Here is a 22,787-nt window from a genome sequence, read left to right as displayed (position 1 = left end):
TATTTGATCGCCTCTGCGATTTTTATTTTTTGCGATATAAACGCAAAAAGACCGTAAATTTTGAAAAAAAATGATTTTTCTTATAACAAAAAGTAAAAAAAATCGAATAAACTAAATTTTAGTCAAACATTTAGGCCAAAATGTATTCAGCCACATGTCTTTAGTAAAAAAAATCGCAATAAGCGTATATTTATTGGTTTTCGCAAAAGTTATAGCGTCTACAAACTAGGGTACATTTTCTGGAATTTACACAGCTTTTATTTTATGACTGCCTATCTCATTTCTTGAGGTGCTAAAATGGCAGGGCAGTACAAAACCCCCCCAAATGACCCCATTTTGGAAAGTAGACACCCCAAGGAAACTGCTGAGAGGCATGTTGAGTCCATTGAATATTTAATTTTTTTGTCCCAAGTGATTGAATAATGACGAAAAAAAAAAAAAAAAAAATGTTTACAAAAAGTTGTCACTAAATGATATATTTCTCACACATGCCATGGTTATATGTGGAATTGCACCCCAAAATACATTCTGCTGCTTCTCCTGAGTACGGGGATACCACATGTGTGGGACTTTTTGGGAGCCTAGCCGCATACGGGGCCCCAAAACCCAAGCACCGCCTTCAGCATTTCTAAGGGCACAAATTTTTGATTTCACTCCTCACTACCTATCAAGGTTTCGAAGGCCATAAAATGCCAAAATAGCAAAAAAAAAAACCAAATGACCCCATTTTGGAAAGTAGACACCCTAAGCTATTTGCTGAGAGGCATGTCGAGTCCATGGAATATTTTATATTTTGACACAAGTTGCGGGAATATGACAAACTGATTTTTTTTTGCACAAAGTTGTCACTAAATGATATATTGCTCACACATGCCATAGTTATATGTGGAATTGCACCCCAAAATACATTCTGCTGCTTCTCCCGAGTACGGGGATACCACATATGTGGGACTTTTTGTGAGCCTAGCCGCATACGGGGCCCCGAAAACAAAGCACCGCCTTCAAGATTTCTAAGGGCATACATTTTTGATTTCACTCCTCACTACCTATCACTACCTATCACAGTTTTGAAGGCCATAAAATGCCAAGATGTCACACAACCCCCCCAAATGACCCCATTTTGGAAAGAAGACACCCCAAGCTATTTGCTGAGAGGCATGTTGAGTCCATGGAATATTTAATTTTATGGCCCCAAGTGATTGAATAATGACCAAATAAAAAAAAAAATTTTTTACAAAACGTTGTCACTAAATGATATATTTCTCACATATGCCATGGGCATATGTGGAATTGCACCCCAAAATACATTCTGCTGCTTCTCCTGAGTACGGGGATACCACATGTGTGGGACTTTTTGGGAGCCTAGCCGCGTACGGGACCCCGAAAACCAATCACCGCCTTCAGGATTTCTAAGGGCATAAATTTTTGATTTCACTCCTCACTACCTATCACAGTTTCGAAGGCAATAAAATGCCAAAACAGCACAAAACCCCCCCAAATGACCCCATTTTGGAAAGTAGACACCCCAAGCTATTTGCTGAGAGGCATGTTGAGTCCATGGAATATTAAATTTTTTTGCCCCAAGTCACTGAATAATGACCAAAAAAAAAAAATACAAAACGTTGTCACTAAATGATATATTTCTCACACATGCCACGGTTATATGTGGAATTGCACCCCAAAATACATTCTGCTGCTTCTCCTGAGTACGGGGATACCACATGTGTGGGACTTTTTGGGAGCCTAGCCGCGTACGGGACCCCGAAAACCAATCACCGCCTTCAGGATTTCTAAGGGCATAAATTTTTGATTTCACTCCTCACTACCTATCACAGTTTCGAAGGCAATAAAATGCCAAAACAGCACAAAACCCCCCCAAATGACCCCATTTTGGAAAGTAGACACCCCAAGCTATTTGCTGAGAGGCATGTTGAGTCCATGGAATATTTAATTTTTTTGCCCCAAGTCACTGAATAATGACCAAAAAAAAAAAAATACAAAACGTTGTCACTAAATGATATATTTCTCACACATGCCACGGTTATATGTGGAATTGCACCCCAAAATACATTCTGCTGCTTCTCCTGAGTACGGGGATACCACATGTGTGGGACTTTTTGGGAGCCTAGCCGCGTACGGGGCCCCGAAAACCAAGCACTGCCTTCAAGATTTGTGTGAGTGAAATCAAAAATTTATGTCCTTAGAAATCTTGAAGGCGGTGCTTGGTTTTCGGGGTCTCATACGCGGCTAGGCTCCCAAAAAGTCCCACACATGTGGTATCCCCGTACTCAGGAGAAGTAGCAGAATGTATTTTGGGGTGCAATTCCACATATAACCATGGCATGTGTGAGAAATATATCATTTAGTGACAATGTTTTGTACATTTTTTTATTTTAATTTTTTTTGGTCATGATTCAATCACTTGGGGCAAAAAAATTAAATATTCCATGGACTCAACATGCCTCTCAGCAAATAGCTTGGGGTGTCTACTTTCCAAAATGGGGTCATTTGGGGTTTTTTTGTGCTATTTTGGCATTTTATGGCCTTCGAAACTGTGATAGGTAGTGAGGAGTGAAATCAAAAATTTGCGCCCTTAGAAATGCTGAAGGCGGTGCTTGGTTTTCGGGGTCCCGTACGCGGCTAGGCTCCCAAAAAGTCCCAAACATGTGGTATCCCCGTACTCAGGAGAAGCAGCAGAATGTATTTTAGGGTGCAACTCCACATATAACCATGGCATGTGTGAGCAATATATCATTTAGTGACACATTTTTTTTTTTTTCTCATTATTCAATCACTTTGGACAAAAAAAAAAAAAAATCAATGGACTCAACATGCCTCTCAGCAGTTTCCTTGGGGTGTCTTCTTTCCAAAATGGGGTCATTTGGGTTTTTTTTGTGCTATTTTGGCATTTTATGGCCTTCGAAACTGTGATAGGTAGTGAGGAGTGAAATCAAAAATTTACACCCTTAGAAAGCCTGAAGGCGGTGATTGGTTTTTGGGGTCCCGTACGCGGCTAGGCTCCCAAAAAGTCTCACACATGTGGTATCCCCGTACTCAGGAGAAGCAGCAGAATGCATTTTGGGGTGTAATTCCACATATGCCCATGGCATGTTTGAGCAATATATCATTTAGTGACAACTTTGCGCAAAAAAAAAAATATATATATATATATATTTATATTTCCCGCAACTTGGGTCAAAATCTAAAATATTCCATGGACTTAAGATGCCTCTCAGCAAATAGCTTGGGGTGTCTACTTTCCAAAATGGGGTCATTTGGGGGGGTTTTCAATTGTCCTGGCATTTTATGCACAACAATTAGAAGCTTATGTCACACATCACCCACTCTTCTAACCACTTGAAGAAAAAGCCCTTTCTGACACTGTTTGTTTACATAAAAACATATTATTTTTTTGCAAGAAAGTAAAGTTGAACCCCCAAACATTATATATTTTTTTAAAGCAAAGGCCCTACAGATTAAAATGGTAGGTGTTGCAAAAAAAATTTCCACACAGTATTTGCGCAGCGTTTTTTCAAACGCATTTTTTGGGGAAAAAATACACTTTTTTTTATTTTAAAGCACTAAAACACACTATATTGCCCAAATTATTGATGAAATAAAAATTATGATCTTAGGCCGAGTACATGGATACCAAACACGACATACTTTAAAATTGCGCACAAACGCGCAGTGGCGACAAACTACATACATTTTTAAAAGCCTTTAAAAGCCTTTACAGGTTACCACATTAGATTTACAGAGTAGGTCTACTGCTAAAATGACTGCCCTCGATCTGCCCTTCGCGGTGATACCTCACATGCATGGTGCAATTGCTGTTTACATATGACTCCAGACCGACGCTTGCGTTCGTCTTTGCGCAAGAGCAGGGGGGGACAGGGATGCTTTTTTTTATTTTTTTATTTTTTTATATATTTATTTCGCTTTTTTTATTTTATTTGTTAACTGTTCCTTCCATTTATTTATTTTTTTACCATTTTTATTGTTATCTCAGGGAATGTAAATATCCCTTATGATAGCAATAGTTAGTGACAGGTACTCTTTTTTTTTTTTAAATGGGGTCTATTAGACCCTAGATCTTTCCTCTGCCCTCAAAGCATCTGACCACACCAAGATCGGTGTGATAAAATGCTTTCCCATATTCTCAATGGCGCCGTTTATATCTGGGGGGGGGGACATTCCCTCCCACTGAATGTAAAAGCAGTCTAGAGGCTAATTAGCCGCTAGGACTGCTTTTACATGAAAGCCGACCGCTGGCTGAAAAGAATGATACCAAGATGATGCCTAAACCCGCAGGCATCATTCTGGTATAACCATTCAAAGTCCTGCAACATACCAGTACGTTGATGGTTCTTGTTGGACATGTATTGTAATCTTTTTTTTTTTCATGCAGTCTGTTGGCTGAACAAAAAAAAGATTGATCGGTGGGTATGCCCACCATTAGAATACCTCCCTTCATCCACCCACTTCTAATGATGGGCATACATGCACCATTTATATATGCCGAAGCATGGGGGCATCCTCCCGCAAAAAAGTTATGCCGCGTACGGTCGGACTTTTCTATGCCGCGTACACACGGTCGGACTTTTCTATGCCGTGTACACATGGTCAGACTTTTCCACAGGAAAGCCTCCGTAGGAATGTCAACCGTATGTACGCGGCATTAGGAGCAAAATCGCTCCTCCGCCCCTAATGCCCCCATGCTCCGGCATATATGCTCTTTTTTGAACTGTAGTGGTGAAATCACCTCCTACAGCATTGGAGTCGCGGCTTTATATATCGTGGGAGCAAACGCTGTTGCTGTCACGCTAAATAAATCCGCACTGCAACTGAATGGCGTACCTGCTAAGCAAATGATGGTTAACATTAAAACAAAGTAACATTCCAGTATAACAGTAAGATCATACCATACCTGCAAAGCAAATACCTATAAAAAAACATAGTAAAAAATAAAACATTTTTTAACGCAACCTGTGCCTAAAATATATATATATGCCAAAGCATGGGGGCATCCTCCCGCAAAAAAGTTATGCCGCGTACGGTCGGACTTTTCTATGCCGCGTACACACGGTCGGACTTTTCTATGCCGTGTACACATGGTCAGACTTTTCCACGGGAAAGCCTCCGTAGGAATGTCAACCGTATGTACGCGGCATTAGGAGCAAAATCGCTCCTCCGCCCCTGCTGCCCGCATGCTTCGGCATATATGCTCTTTTTTTTAACTGTGGTGGTGAAATCACCTCCTACAGCACTGGAGTCGCGGCTTTATATATCGTGGGAGCAAACGCTGTTGCTGTCAAGATAAATAAGTCCGCGCAACAGCTGAATGGCGTACCTGAAAACAGTAAAATAAATTACATACCTGAAAAGCAAGCATGAAAAAACATAACAACAATAAAACTTTGCAGAATAGAATACAGTAAAAAAGAGCAGAACAATAGAGAGAGAATAGAGAGGGAGAGAACAATAAAACGACAACTATTTTTGGTTTTTTTATTTTATATTTTTTTGTGTGTTTTTATTTTTTACTTTTTTTTTTTTTTTTTTTAACACTTTTTTTTGTAACTGTGAACTGTAACTTCAACTTTTCGGTTCCAGGTTTGGGTCTCTCAAAATGCGATGGCATCTTGGGAGACCCTGTGTGAGTGTGCCTAGCCTGTGAAATGTTTCACCCTACACTAATAATTAACGTGTGTGTGGAAGCGTTCAAAACATTCACCAATACAAAGACCAGGATTGCCAGGACATTTGGGACAAAAATAACGGGTGTCACGCCTAAATCCGCGCTTGGTACAGACACGACATTTTCTTTGGGGGGCTCGTTGGGTAGGGGTACTCGGGAGGACATAAGAAAAATGCCTCTCATGCAGTCGGCTTACTGCATTTGGTAGGAGATGGTGAGGTACAATACCGCCTGGATACAGGAGTTCTGTGATGATATCCCTCTGGAATTGAAGGAAGGATTCATTCCGTCCTGAAGCTCTGTATACGACATGAGCATTCAGTAGAGCCAATTGAAATAAATGTAGAGACACTTTTTTGTACCAGCGTCTCGTCTTACGGGCAATATGATACGGCGCCATCAACTGGTCGTTGAGGTCCACCCCTCCCATATTAAGGTTATATTCGTGGACACAGAGGGGTTTCTCCACAACACCAGTCGCCGTACGAATTTGGACTGTCGTGTCTGCGTGAAGGGTGGTAAGAACGAAAACATTCCTATTGTCCCGCCACTTCACAGCGAGCAAATTTTTACATCTGCAGCAGGCTCTCGCCCCCGGCCTAACACGGGCATCTACAAGCCGCTGGGGGAAGCCCCGGCGATTAGGTCGCACGGTGCCACATGCTCCAATCTGTTGATCAAATAAGTGGCTAAAAAGTGGCACGCTGCTGTAAAAATTGTCCACATACAAATGGTACCCCTTTCCGAATAAGGGTGACACCAAGTCCCAAACAATCTTGCCAGCGCTCCCCATGTAATCTGGGCATCCTTCCGGCTCTACCTGACTATCTTTTCCCTCGTAAACCCTAAAGCTCCATGTGTAGCCTGTGGCCCTGTCACAGAGCTTATAGAGCTTGACCCCGTATCTGGCACGCTTGCTGGGAAGGAACTGTTTGAAAGACAAGCGGCCAGCAAATTTATTGCGTAGCGTACTAACGCTATATAAACCTGGCGGCGAACCTCAAAAAAAAACTAACTGCCTAGCGGCAACAGTGACACTAATACAGCGATCAGAAACCGATCGCTTAGTGACACTGGCAATAGGGGTGAAAGGGTTAACTCTAGGGGCAATCAGGGGTTAAAACCTTTATTTATGGGGGTACCTAACGCTATATAAACCTGGCGGCGAACCTCAAAAAAAACTAACTGCCTAGCGGCAACAGTGACACTAATACAGCGATCAGAAACCGATCGCTTAGTGACACTGGCAATCGGGGTGAAAGGGTTAACTTTAGGGGCAATCAGGGGTTAAACCTTTATTGGGGGGGGGGGGGGTAGGGGGCTACCCTGGACCTAAAGGGGCCTAAACCTAACTGCCCTGACACTTTTTTCTGTCACACTGACACTAAAAGCAGTGATCAGAAAATAAATGATCACTGCAATCAGTGACACTGTGACAGGGGGTGATCTGGGGGTGCTGGGGGGGTGATCGGGGGGGGTTATGTGCCTATGTGTGCTGTGTCAGTGTGCTGTTGGTGCAACTCACAGTACTGACGTCTTCTCTCCTCTGGAATCGGACGAAAAGACCGCCAGAGGGGAGAAAACGTCACTTCCTCCCTGCCTGTGTTTACAGTTACACAGGCAGGGAGGGCTCTGCTGGAATTTCATTCGCCGAGGGAGATCGAGAGGGGACGGCTGGAAACCAATAGCCGCCCCCTCCTCCCGGACCTCCCGTACACCGTTCCCGGCCGTCGCATGTACCGGAGGGGGTCCCGATCGGACCCCCGAACCGAGGTAAGGTGGGGACGTACCTATACGCCCATGTGCCTGTACGTGCCATATTGTGGACGTATATGTACATGCGGTGGTCGGGAACTGGTTAAAAAAATATATTAATAAAAATGACATAAAAATACCCCCTTTTGTAAACGCTATAACTTTTGCGCAAACCAATCAATAAACGCTTATTGCGATTTTATTTTTACGAAAAATAGGTAGAAGAATACGTATCGGCCTAAACTGAGGAAAAAAAATGTTTTTTTATATATTTTTGGGGGATATTTATTATAGCAAAAAGTAAAAAATATTCATTTTTTTCAAAATTGTCTCTCTATTTTTGTTTATAGCGCAAAAAATAAAAAACGCAGAGGTGATCAAATACCACCAAAAGAAAGCTCTATTTGTGGGAAAAAAAGGACGCCAATTTTGTTTGGGAGCCACGTCGCACGACCGCGCAATTGTCTGTTAAAGCCACGCAGTCCCGAATCGCAAAAAGTACTCTGGTCTTTGGGCAGCAATATGGTCCGGGGGTTAAGTGGTTAAATTGAAGTTTTTAAAAACGTCGTTTTTTTTTCATCACATAAAGTGATGGTGTGTACGCGGCATCAGAGCTGTGAAAATGTGGAACAGACTCCCTCCAGACGTGGTTCTGAAGGTCAGCTCAATAGATTGCTTTAACCACTTCCCGACCGCCGCATGTACATATACGTCGGCAGATTGGCACGTACAGGCACATTGGCGTACCTGTACGTCCCTGCCTAGACGTGGGTCGGGGGTCCGATCGGGACCCCCCCCCCCGCTACACGCGGCGGTCGGGATCCCTCGGGGAGCGATCCGGGACGACGGCGCGGCTATTTGTTTATAGCCGCTCCGTCGCGATCGCTCCCCGGAGCTGAAGAACGGGGAGAGCCGTATGTAAACACGGCTTCCCCGTGCTTCACTATGGCGCTGCATCGATCGAGTGATCCCCTTTATAGGGGAGACTCGATCGATGACGTCATTCCTACAGCCACACCCCCCTACAGTTGTAAACACACACTAAGTGTACACTAAATCCTACAGTGCCCCCTGTGGTTAACTCCCAAACTGCAACTGTCATTTTCACAATAAAGAATGCAATTTAAATGCATTTTTTGCTGTGAAAATGACAATGGTCCCAAAAATGTGTCAAAATTGTCCGAAGTGTCCGCCATAATGTCGCAGTCACGAAAAAAATCGCTGATCACCGCCATTAGTAGTAAAAAAAAAAAATTAATAAAAATGCAATAAAACTATCCCCTATTTTGTAAACGCTATAAATTTTGCGCAAACCAATCGATAAACGCTTATTGCGATTTTTTTTACCAAAAATAGGTAGAAGAATACGTATCGGCCTAAACTGAGGAAAAAAAAATGTTATATATGTTTTTGGGGGATATTTATTATAGCAAAAAGTAAAAAATATTGCATTTTTATCAAAATTGTCGCTCTATTTTTGTTTATAGCGCAAAAAATAAAACCCGCCGAGGTGATCAAATACCACCAAAAGAAAGCTCTATTTGTGGGGAAAAAAGGACGCCAATTTTGTTTGGGAGCCACATCGCACGACCGCGCAATTGTCTGTTAAAGCGACGCAGTCCCGAACTGTAAAAACACCTTGGGTCTTTAGACAGCATATTGCTCCGGGGCTTAAGTGGTTAAGAAAGGCCTGGATTCTTTCCTAAATGTACATAATATAACTGAGTACTAAGATTTGTAGGTAATGTTGATCCAGGGTAAATCCGATTGCCTCTCGGGGGATCGGGAAGGAATTTTTTCCCCTGCTGTAGCAAATTGGATCTTATGCTCTGCTGGGTTTTTTTTGCCTTCCTCTGGATCAATTGTGAGTATGGAGTTGGGTGTATGGGATTGTATTGTGTTTTTTATTTTGTTTGTTTATTTTTTTTGTGGTTGAACTGGTTGGACTTGTGTCTTTTTTCAACCTGACTAACTATGTAACTTCTACCCAAGATTCACCCATTTTTCTAATTGAGTTACATGAATCTTGGGTGAAAACATTAATACATAGACCCCTAATGCCACGTACACATGATCAGTTCATCTGATGAAAACGGACCGATGGATTTTTTCATCAGATATCCGATGAAGCTGACTTTCATCAGTCTTGCCTACACACCATCAGTTAAAAATCTATTTGTGTCAGAATGCGACGTGCTGAGAAAAATTAAGTTCAATGCTTCCGGGCATGCGTTGACTTGATTCTGAGTATGCGTGGATTTTTAACCGATCGACTTGCCCACAGACGATCATTTTTTTCTATCGGTTTTTTAACCATCAGATCATTTTAAAACAGGTTCTATGTTTTTTCACAGATGGGAAAAAAAACGATGGGGCCCACACACGATCAGTTCGTCCGATGAAAACAGTCCATCGGCCTGCTTTCATCAGTCGAACCGATCATGTGTACACGGCATAAGTCTCCATCAAGCATGCATTTTTATCAATACTTTTTAACTAGAGTGTAGAGACAGATGAACATAGTTTTATTGTGTTACCCGGATGAACTTGGTTACTTTGGAAGCTAAGATTGCCTGTGATGTGGACCAAATGTTATAGATATAACCTGCTATGGATAAGAATCCATATGGGTCTGTATTGGTTAGTATACAGGGTGCAGGTTTTTTTTTTTTGTTCTTGATTCAGGTATGTGTGCTGTGAATAAATCTGACCAGTCAGAGATAACATTACACAGACTTGTCATGCTATTGCATCATTGTCTTGCATCATTGCAATACATATGGAAAAGAAAATGCTGATGAAGCAGAAGCAAAAAAAAATAAAAAATCATCTGCCAATTATAAGTGATAAGTATAAAGGGGCAGATTCACGTACCTCCGCGCATCTTTCCGCCGGGCGCAGCTTATCTAAGATACACTACGCCACTGTAACTTATTTTTCGAATCCTCAAAGAATTTGCGCCGTAAGTTACGGCGGCGTAGTGTATCTTTGGCGGCGTAAGGGCACGAAATTCAAATGGATGTAATGGGTGCGTGTTTTATGTAAATACGTTGTGACCCGTCGTAAACTATGTTTTTTTTTAACGGTGCATGCGCCGTCCCTGGGGGTATCCCAGTGCGCATGCTCGAAATTAAACCGGAACAAGCCAATGCTTCCGACGGTGACATCATTCTACGCAAATCCCTATTCGCCAACGACTAACGCAAACGACGTTATATAGCAGCTTTAACTATACGCCGGAAAAAGGCAAACGCAAACGACGTAAAAAAATGCGCCGGACATACGTTCGTGGATCGCCGTAACTAGCTAATTTGCATACTCGATGTGGAATTCGACGGAAACGCCACCTAGCGGCCGGCGGAAAAAATGCACCTAAGATCCGACAGCGTACTAAGACGTACGCCTGCCAGATCGATCCCAGATGCCGTCGTATCTTGTTTTGTAGATACAAAACAAAGATACGACGCAGGAACTTTAAAATTACTTTTGTGGATCTGCCCCAAAGTGTGTAATTTACTAAAGGCAAATAGAATGTTCACTGTATATGGAACATTTCACTTTGTAGGGTGAAGCTTTACTGACTTCCATCATCCAATCATGTGCAAGCAAGAATACATTATTTTTTTTTTCCTTGATGTGATTGGGTATTTATTGTAAAGCGATTTGTCACATTTATTAGGATAAAGTGAAAAAGCTTATTTACTAGCCCCTTTTTTTTCATATTCAATATATAATATTTACAAGACTAAAACAATAAAAAAAAAAACACTTTTTTTTTTTTACTCTGAATGTTAATATGTAAAATAAATATACACAAAACATTATATACACTCTTTAAGTATATTGAAGCTTAATAATATGAGAAGAACAGCATTTATTAGTGTTATTAACTTACAGGAAAATGGATATGTTAGCAGATCAATCTTTTACTTAAAGACTTCATCAGATCAGTCAGTTAATGGTAGAACCAGTTGAATACTTGAATGCACCTGCAGCAGAGTTTTCCAATTAAAGACTATATGAACATTTGCTAGGTTCATAGCTCCTTGTGCTAAATAGATATTAATATAGTAACAGGAAGCCTTAGGGCGCACACAAGTCATCTGTCTAGAAGCACGTCACTGATTCACGCAGAAGAGCCTCATTCAATTCAAAGCAGTTCCATCCAGAAGGGACTGGAGATAATGCCTGGAAAGAAGGATGAGCGGTTACTGGAGCAGATAATCCGACATCCATCCATTAATACATTTTTTTTATATATTTTATCACTTCCTGACAATATTATGTGAGAGAAATTAAAGCTATTTTTACCCTTTTAATTGCCTGAATGAAGCAATGTCTAATACATCAGCAGTCTGTGGCTTGTTCTTTATATAAAAATGTTCCCATCTGTCCATGCTAACTAAAAACATGACATGTAAAGAGCAGCAGGAATTTATGAATAGTAAAAAAACAAACAAACATAAAAACATTACTGCATTTAATTTACATAAGAATGCAAAGAGCAATATTTTGAAAAACTCAATGCAGCCAATCAGAAAGCAGCTCATAGATGACAGGCAAATAAAAGGCAAGTGCCAATTCACACGTCAGCTGATTATAGTCTATTGCATTTTTTTTAAAGGAATTAGATAAGAAGGAACCCCAGAAAGCTATAGTTCTAAATCTTATTGGGTAGACTTTTACAAATTATTTAAAGCGTAACTCTACTTTTGGGTGATCTATGTACAATACAAGGATTTTAACAAACTTTGTTGCAGATTCCTACCTTTTGTTATTATGAAGAAATCACTGTGTGTTTGTCTATATCCATGTGGGAAAGTAAGTCTAATGGGAGTGGTTTCATAATTATTAATCAGCTGTCCACCAGCAGGGCTCTAATGAGGAAAACTCCTTGGCCTGCATCCCTTTAAGGGCCCTTTCACACTTTCACACGGGGCGGATCAGTAATGATCCGCCTCCGTGTGTCCGTAAGCTCAGCGGGGATCGCTCCGTATATCTCCGCTGAGCCAGCGGCTGACAGGGCGGTCCCCCCACGCCCTGTCTTTTCTCCGCTCTCCCCTATGGGGGGATCGGATGAACACGGACCGTGTGTCCGTGTTCATCCGATCCGATCCGCAAACGGAAGAAAAAATAGGGTTTTCTTCCGTCCGCAAAATCGGATTTTTGCGGAGGCGGGTGATTACATCCGCTGACACCCGCAATCATATAGGGACCAATGTATGTCCCTTTTTCATCCGCAAACGGATGGATGAAAAAGCGGACATACGGTCCGCACATCTGAAAGGGGCCTTACTGTGATTTACTTTTGGAAGTATCTCACCAAAAATGACATGACACCTTCAGGTAGCCATATTGTATTGCATTTTCAGAAAATTACAGTGCTGCAGATTGAAAAGGAAAGGTCATTTTACATATTATTCAATTACAATATGATTTGTGTTGCAGTTGTATACACTATATTATTTTTTCTTTATCTGCTATGTTTTTTTCCCCCCACGGAAATGCAGTTACCCTTTAAATTCTTTAAAAATGTGGAAGGTTGTTTTACTAAATTAAGAAATAATGTACGTATCAAAGCAAATGTTTACTGAGTTTGTAGGCAGGTAGTGGCTACTGTTGCCCCAGCAGAAAGTTAAGGGTTAACTGTACTCCATTTTTTTGTTGGTGGGTTTTTCTTGGTTCTGACCATCTAGTCCTGTGTGCTATAAAAAAGGACCTGGATCCTGAGAGCCCTGGAAGGGAATCCAAAAACTCGTAGAGGGATGCTCTGCCTGGTTCTGTTGCCGGGGTCTGGATGGCCCGTATCTCGCTGAAGCCAGATTTAAAGTGGTTGTAAAGCCTTAACATTTTTTCCCTAAAGCATTCTTTGCATTAAGGTAAAACATGTTTTGGTGTCAGCATCTCCCCCTCATGCCCTCCCCGCCCCCATTTTAGTTACCTGATCACTCTTTTGATCCAGCACCCTGCACATCTGCAGCACTTTATCTTGGATTGTCAATTGTCAACATGTTAATTTATTCAAGTAAAATGTTTGAAACTTTGCCTTTGCCTGGTATGAAGTTACTAAAGGGTTGCAATGTAGGTCACCAGCACATATAGTGTAGCTCAGGTCACCAAAACACATTGGGGTATGAAGACATCAGCGAAAGAGTTCATACAGTGTGAAGACACAAGTGGTTACCAAGGATGACAAAGGTTTCTCTAGCAGCCTGTCATTAAGCATGTACATGTTATCTTTTAACTGATGTGTCCATCTAATTGGATCATGGATGAGCATTGAGGGCTTCCTAAAACTTTTTGTATATACCTTATCTTATGAGGACCTCCTACCCTTCCCCCCCAAGAGATAACACACACCTGTAGGATTCCAGTGAATATAGAGTATTATGAAAAACAAAAGGTGCAATCAGCGCAAAAAAATAATAATATAATAAGTGAATGAAATCCCCTCCCCTGATATATGCAAGCTGAACACTAAAAGCAAATCCACAAAATCCAATAAGATACATAATATAGATAAATTAAGTGCAGCACAAAATATAATATGCAGGATTCAAATGATGCAATAAATCCAAAATGTGAAAAACCATGTGAAAACAACACAAAAAAAGTCTGAATGAAAGTGAATGAAAGTCCAAATTATGTGACAACAAATTCCAGATATCTTCACCGGTGACTTTTGTTCAAACAATAAATGATCCCTCCACCATTGATAAGGTTGGCTACTCTCACCTTACGGCATGGACTCCTGTGTTACCAGGCAGTTATGCAAGCAGAAATCATATTCGCAGATACACCAGATAGCAAAATTTCATATCAAATTCCTCGTTAGTACACAGGTTGCCATTTCGCGCATGCGCAGTGCAAAAAAACATGAGGCCCTACGGCCGTTTCGTCATAAACTGACATCACCAGGTGCCCCTGATGATGTCAGTTTATGACGAAATGGCCGTAGGGCGTCACGTTTTTTTGCACTGTGCAATGCGTAAAACGGCAACCCGTGGACTGACACGAACAAAGCTTTTTTTTTATACATCCTTGCAAGGAAATTGTCTGCAACTCTATTTAGAGAGTTTTTTAACTGCTATTGTGCATTTTACAATACATTTTTATAACGCCTGCACTATTGGAAGCCTTCTCTCTTTTTTCCTATACCATTTGGCTTCACTAAGTTTTCAAAATCTGGATCACCATTGCCTCTCTTGTGCTGGAACACCTGTCACTGGAGCACCTGAGTGATTGCACTGACCATCGCTACAGAGGGGATAGATAAAGGATCATTCCTGGAGGTCTCCACAGGACACCATTCACGATCATCTGTATCTCTGCAGAGCCTGTATTGACCCCCCTGAGAGGGCGGTCACAGGCTAGCTGGTAAGCCTCCCCTTACATTCACTGGTGGTGGGTCTTCACATATTTTGGAGTAACACAGGATTACATCTTTTTCGCGGGAATATTACCCATATGAACTTCATTCACCTTTATTGGACACTATTTTTGTTATAATTATTTTTGAATCATTTTGGCAACATGTGACTTTTTTCAGCGCTACACATTTTTTACCCAAATAAATAATAATAACAATATTTATATAATTTTATTAAGTAAAAAACAGTGTAGCGCTGGAAATTGAATCAAAATGAGTAAAACAATAAACGTAAAAAACGAAAAATATGTGACATTCAAAAACCTTCAGAAAACAATGAAGTGAAAATCTTAGGATATATGCGATTGACATATACCGTATTTTCCGGCGTATAAGACGACCCGGCGTATAAGACGACCCCCTAATTTTCCAGGAAAAATTTTGATTTTGGGATATACTCGCTGTATAAGACTACCCCCTTCTTACTAGTCTTTCTGGAAGCTGAGGGGGAGCCAGAACCGCTGACAGAAACAGGCTTTTTCAAATCTCACTGTGCCATTACATTCCTCACTGTGCCATTACATTACATGCCCAGACTGTGCCACTGTGCCATTACATGCCCCCACATTGCCATTGTGCCATTACATGCCCCCACATTGCCACTGTGCCATTACATGCCCCCACATTGCCACTGTGCCATTACATGCCCCCACATTGCCATTGTGCCATTACATGCCCCCACATTGCCACTGTGCCATTACATGCCCCCACATTGCCATTGTGCCATTACATGCCCCCACATTGCCATTGTGCCATTACATGCCCCCACATTGCCACTGTGCCATTACATGCCCCCACATTGCCATCACTTGCCCCCACTGTGCCTGAACTTGTTGCCCCCCCCCCCCCAGTGCAATAACACTCACTTTTTTCCCCCAGCGCTGACAGTCTAACATGCTGCGATCGCGAGCGTGTATTGATTTCAAAGCCGCGCCTTCACTGCAGAGTGTTCTGTGATAGGAGGAACAAAAATCTTCCCAGCAGCGCCTCTGTTATGTTTTCCGCCTATCACGGACGTCTTCTCATCTCGTCCGAGGATGAGAAGGCATCTGTGATAGGAGGAACAAAGAACAGAGGCGCTGCTGGGAAGATTTTTGTTCCTCCTATCACAGAACACTCTGAAGAGAAGGCGCGGCTTTGAAATCAATACACAGTCGCGATCGCAGCATGTTAGACTGTCAGCGCTGGGGAAAAAAAGTGAGTACTGAGACTGTACCCGGCGTATAAGACGACCCCCGACTTTGGATGCATTTTTTTGCATCCAGAAAGTCGTCTTATACGCCGGAAAATACGGTAATATATTCAAATGGTAAATGAGCAGTGAAAACAATGGGCCAGATTCACAAATGAGATACGACGGCGTTTCTCCTGATACGCCGTCGTATCTCTGTTTCTATCTATGCGACTGATTCATAGAATCAGTTACGCATAGATATCCCTAAGATCCGACAAGTGTAATTGTTTTACACTGTCGGATCTTAGGATGCAGTACCGCGGCCGCCGCTGGGGGGAGTTGCTTCGTAAACCAGCGTCGGGTATGCAAATTAGGAGTTACGGCGGATCCACGACGGATTTTTGCGTTTGCTATGTCGCCGCTAGTCTAGTTTCCCGTCGCAAAGTTAGTCGTTTTTTTTGGTGCCCTAACTTTAGTCAGCAAGTGTATTGCTGTCTAAAGTATGGTCGTCGTTCCCGCGTCGAAATTTAAAATGTAACGTCGTATGCGTAAGCCGTCCGGGAATACGGAAGTACGCTACGCGTGTCGCCGTTCAAAAAAATGACGTCGCGGCGCGCAAAGCACGGCAGGAGTTAAGAAACGGAGCATGAGCAGTAGGTCCGGCGCGGGAGCGCGCCTAATTTAAATGGTACACGCATGCCCATGCTTGTCAGGCTCAAATCCTTAAGCCTTTCTAGCAAATTCTTTCGATTTCCCTTCTAAAAAAATGTATCTTTGTCTGAATTTCTCACTTCCTGTTTCTTATCAGTAAGCTTGCCCCCATCATCAGAGCCATTCTTGCTGGGGGTTAGTCAGCCAGAACAGCTTACCGAGGAGGAACAGGAAGTGAGAAATTCAGACAAAGAAAACAAAGAAAAAAAAACATTTAGAAGGGAAATCGGAGGAAAAGGTAAGTGAACCAACAATGCACTAGCTTGAAGGAACCTACTGTATTTATTGGCGTATAACACTCTTTTACCCTGAAAATAGAGGGTAAACTGTGCCTGTGTGTTATACGCAGGGGGCTGTGGAAAGTTTTTTTCCTGAAACTACCCTCTTAAAGTTAGGGCGGGTGTTATACGCCTGTGCGTGTTATTCGCCGATAAATACGGGTATTTAGAAAATAAAAAACAAACCTTTGCAACCCCTTTAAAGAGGAACTGCAGTGCTCACATAATTTGTAATAAAAGCATCTTTGCCATTCTGAAACTTCCCTCCAACCACTTTGCATATTATTTTATATATACTGTGATTCTGTACTTGCTAAATATGCTGCAGAGATCTGCCTCCACTGAGTCTGGCTGCATCTATTTTAATTGTGGGCAGCTGAAGCTGCTGCCTGTTCACTTCCTGGATTAACACGGACGCACAAAGGCACACATCCAGCTATGCAGCTCTCATTTGCCCTCTTATGATTCACCCCCTCCCTTCCTGCTGGGGGAGGGTATATCTGTGACAGGTGTCATGTGCTAGGCAAGTTTCGTGGGGTCTCGGTTCCAGGTGCAGCATCCACCTTTAGGGTGCGCGCATCCATGGACCCCGCCAGTGCGGCCCACCAGGCCAGAATTTCAGTCTACACAAACCCTCATCCGGAGGTAAAAGGGGACTCCAGTGACTTACTGGGTCCCCAGTTCTATTGAGAGGATCCCAGGCTGGGTGTCGTTCGATTGGGGGGTCGGCTTGAGGGGAGCCCAGAGGCGGGTTGTCCGGCAGGGCTTGGGCGAACCAATCGGGGATCTGGTGACCGGAATGTTGACAGGTACGTTTTGCTGTCATCTGGTGACCTATGCTAAAACCTACTGGGAGGATTCGCTCCATTTATCCATCTAGCTCACCTAAAGTAATTGGCCTATGTCAGAGGCCCTATAGCCAGGTCTGTGAGAGAGATCTGTTCCTCCCAGCAAATCCTAAGTGACACTTCGGCTGCCAGGCTTGTGAGAGGGGTCTGTCCGGGGGCACTTTACCCACTCCAACTAGAGTGGCGACGAATAATAATTTAGTACTCTATTGAGCAAGGACACTGCAAGGTTCTCCCTTTTCTTCATCAACCTGCTCTTCCCATTTGATGTTGATGTTGGCCGTGTTTGGCCTGGAAATAAAGCATTGGAAAACCTTTATTCATTGTCTGGACCTTTGCTCACTGCTTTGTTCTCCAACTACACCCATACGCCACATTAAGGTAACTCAATATACCGATCCCAATAACAAATCAGCGGCTCCTGCGGGGTTAGCGCTACATATCTATCTATCTATCTATCTATCTATCTATCTATCTATCCATCTCTCTCTATCTAGGATTGTCACACCTATTGTCAGTCTGTTAACCACTTAAGGACCGCCTCCTGCACATTTACGTCGGCAGAATGGCGCGGCTGGGCATAGGCACGTACCTGTACATCCCCTTTGAGTGCCCAGTGTCCGAAGCTCGGTGACCGCGGCCGCAGGACCCACGGATCCGATCGCCGCCGGTGTCCCAGGAGCTGAAGAACGGGGAGAGGTGTGTGTAAACACACCTTCCCCGCTCTTCACAGTGGCAATGTCACTGATCGTCTGTTCCCTGATATAGGGAAAGGCGATTAGTGACGTCACATGTCCAGCCCTGCCCCCTACAGTTAGAAACACATATGAGGTCACACATAACCCCTACAGAGCCCCCTAGTGGTTAACTCCTAAACTGAAATTGTAATTTTTACAGTAAACAATGCATTTTTATAGCATTTTTTGCTGTGAAAATGACAATGGTCCCAAAAATGTGTCAAAATTTTCCGATGTGTCCGCCTTAATGTCGCAGTCATGAAAAAAATGCTGATCGCCGCCATTGGCAGTAAAAAAAAAATATTAATAAAAATGCCATAAAACTATCTCCTATTTTGTAAACGTTATAAATTTTGCGCAAACCAATCGTTAGACGCTTATTGCGATTTTTTTTTACAAAAATATGTAGAAGAATACGTATCGGCCAAAACTGAGAAAAAAAATATTATATATTTTTTGGGGGTATTTATTATAGCAAAAAGTAAAAAATATTGTTTTTTTTCTTCAAAATTGTCGCTCTATTTTTGTTTATAGCGCAAAATAAAAACCGCAGAGGTGATCAAATGCCACCAAAAGAAATCTCTATTTGTGGAAAAAAGGATGCCAATTTTGTTAGGGAGCCACATCGCACGACCGCGCAATTGTCAGTTAAAGCGACGCAGTGCCGAATCGCAAAAACTGGCCAGGTCCTTTACCTGCATAATGGCCCGGGTCTTAAGTGGTTAAAGAAACAGCACACAATGGCACCAACAAAATAATAGTTACTGTTACATCGTACTATATACGGTATAAAAGACATGTTCCAAAAATAGAACAGGAGAAAAAAATAAAATGTGAAATTAGATTCCCTTTCACAAGTCCTCGGTGTTTGGTCTCCAATAAGTTTCAGACCTTTCCTGGTCACCACTGCATGAGATGAGAAAATATATTGATATTTCCTCTATACAGTTCCTGTAAATAGGGCTCCCAAGGTTTCTATAAAACGACAATGATTTCTTCTTCTCTTAAAGGTCGTTTAGCAGCTTCTTTGTGCTCTACAAAAGTTGTCCTTTTTATGTCTTCTATTTTTTAATAGGCTGAATTCATCACCTGTACAAATCTGTATCTGAACACAACATGACAGGCTCCCTGTCAGGTGCAGAGATTACAGATTTCATAATGTGTCTGCCAGGAGATTTCCTTGCTTATGTTAACATCCACACATTGTGATTAGATAGTGTTCAGAAATGCCATGAACCCTTCAACTGAGGTTTATTTTAAGACTTTCTTTTTTCATTTTTAACATAAATAGTACCGACAAAGTTACTAGTTAAAGCGGAGCTCCACCCTAAAGTGTAACTTCCGCTTATCGGATTCCCCCCCCCCCTCTGGTGCCACAATTGGCATCTTTCGGGGGAAAGGGGGGACAGGTATCCTTTCCCACTTCCGGGAGTCCGGCCATGGCCGTGACGTCACCGCATGGGCTTCTTTCCTCCTCCTCCCCCGGCTGCCAGGCTAATAGGAGAGAGGAGCAGGGCCTTGCGCATGCATAGTAGGGTTCCCGGTGTGAAGCTAATAGGAAAGAGGAGCGGAGCCTCGCCCATGCGCAGTAAGGTTCCCTAACCCGCAATGGCAACGGCAGCACCCGACAGCTGATGGTAACATCAGCTGCGGTGCCGACATCGAGGGACTGCAGAACAGGTAATTTTCCATTTATTAATAGCCAGCACCTACAGTATGCATAATGTACTGTATAGCCTGCTTTAGTTTGTCAAAAGTGCTTTCAACATCCATCCGAATCAGTCAGAACTTAAAAAGCAGGGAAGTATGGCCACATGTTCGCTTTCTGAGGACAAATGATGAATAACCAAACACATAGGGGTAGGACTTCCAGCCTGATGCCATACCTGCTGATTGGTACTCACCCTAGCTCTAGGACGTGAGTGGAGCAGTGGTTCAAAGACAAACTATTTTGGCTGGCTGATAAATTTAGTGCCAGTATAGGCACTGCACAGTGTAAGCATTTTTTTGTCATATGTGGGCACTTTAAATAATAAAGAGTTATGCAATGGGATTTTGTTTGGTTTGCGTTCCTGTGTTCTAAACATTGCAAGACCACTGGGGTTTATAGAAGTGGGTCCCTACAACAAGTGGAGGAATGATAAAGGCAGGCGGGTTCTGCTTTAAAAGCACAGCTGACTTAAAATATAGGAGGTCAACAAGTTCTGGTGAGTGGGCTCTGACAAGGGGAGAGGAGGACCACAGGTGCAAGTTGTATAAGTGCGTGAAGTCACAAGGAGGAATGCCATATTGGGGGTTATTTTCCAAAAGGCAAATCCACTTTGCACTGAAAGTGCACTTGGAAGTTCAGTTGCTGTAGATCAGAGGGGGACATGCAAGAAAAAAAAACTGCATTTTAGCTTGCAAATGATTGGATGATAAAAACAGCAGTGCTTCCCATAATTTCAGATCTTCCCCTCAGATCTACAGCAAGTGCACTTGTAGTGCAAAGTGGATTTGTCTTTTCTCAATGACCCCCATTGTGTACATTGTGGAGACTGCACTAGCACTTTATGCAAAATTTAAAAGCACGGCAGGCATTGTGTAATTCTGGTGGCACTTGTGTTTTTACACATGCATTTTTTATGGAATTATGTTGTTATGTTCTTTGTGGTTATGTACAGTATATATTACAAGCACTTTATAACAAAGTTTCTTGAATTTGCATATATACATTTTAAGCACTTTGTCATGGTTTGAGCTTGCACTTTATACGCGTAGGAGGAGATTGTAAAACCCAAGTACAGTTCATAATTGAAGAAGCTTTTAATGTTTTAATTATAGAAACATTTAACGTGGTTGTAATGGCACAAGGTATTTTTATCCTTCATGCATTCGATGCAAGTAAAAAAACCTTCTGTATGTAGCAGCCCCCCAATACGTACGTGAACCCTCTCTTGAATCATTGATGTCCACGAGAACCTTGGCTCTCCAGGGACTCGCACTCCTGATTGGCTTTTGGCAGCAGTGGGTGCCATTGGCTGTCAATCAATGTCTGACATCTCAGCAGTGTGAACCCAGCCTAACTCTAAACTGGTAACCGTGGTAGAATCCACCCAAATAATTATTCGCTATGTTGGAGGAATTGTAAACAAAAAGGAACAACCATTCATATCTGGTGGGATTGTCCGTGAATACAAGAGTATTGGGAGGAAGTATTAGAGTACATAGAAGAAATAACGGGGGAGAAGATCCCACAAAACCCCTTTATATGTCTGTTCCACGGTACAAACAAAACAAAAAAAACAATAAGAAAAAACGTTGGTCCCGACACTGTTTAACGCGGCAAAGGGACTAATCCCCCAAAAATGGCTACATCCAATAAGGCCATCCATAAAAGAGTGGATACAATGAGTAGATCATATAGCAGAAATGGAATATCTCAGCCGCGGTGCGCAGGGTAGGGACGAAAGATATAGAGCAAAATGGGAGAAATGGAGAGCCTTTAAAATGTCAGATAAATTTGTGCAGGGAATGATCGAAATAGACAGATGAAAAAAGCAAAAAAAAGAAGAGAGGATGGCAGATCAGGGGAGGGTAGGGGGGCGGAGGATGACAGGTGTGGGGGGGGACATGGGTAATTTGAAAACTAAGGAAAAATGTACGTTTATATATTTTTTTCTTTTTCTCTTTTAATCTTTTTTACACCAATTTGGGTGTGCTTTGTGCTTGAATCATTTTCCAATGAAGAATAAATCAAAAAAAAAATTAAAGCATCGTCTATGGAGATTTTTAGGTACTGTAGTTTGTCGCCATTCCACAAGTGTGCGCGATTTTAAACTGTAACATGTTAGGTATCTATTTACTTGGCATAACATTGTCTTTCACAATATACAAAAATGTTTAGCTAATTTTACTGTTTAGTTCTTTTTAAATTCAGTGAAGTGCATTTGTTCCAAAATAATTGCGTTTGAAAGACTGTTGCACAAATACCGTGTGACATAAAATATTGGTACGACCGCCATTTTATTCTTCAGAGTTTTTGCCAAAAAAAATATATATAATGTTTGGGGGTTCTAAGTAATTTTTTAGCAAAAAATACAGATATAACTTGCGTGTGTTTTATAGAGACAGTTTAGCTATATGTTACAAAGAATGATATCCACTGATTGCCA

The sequence above is a fragment of the Rana temporaria genome, chromosome 2, assembly GCF_905171775.1.
Source record: "Rana temporaria chromosome 2, aRanTem1.1, whole genome shotgun sequence".
NCBI lineage: Eukaryota > Metazoa > Chordata > Amphibia > Anura > Ranidae > Rana > Rana temporaria.
This window is presented reverse-complemented; position numbering follows the sequence as displayed.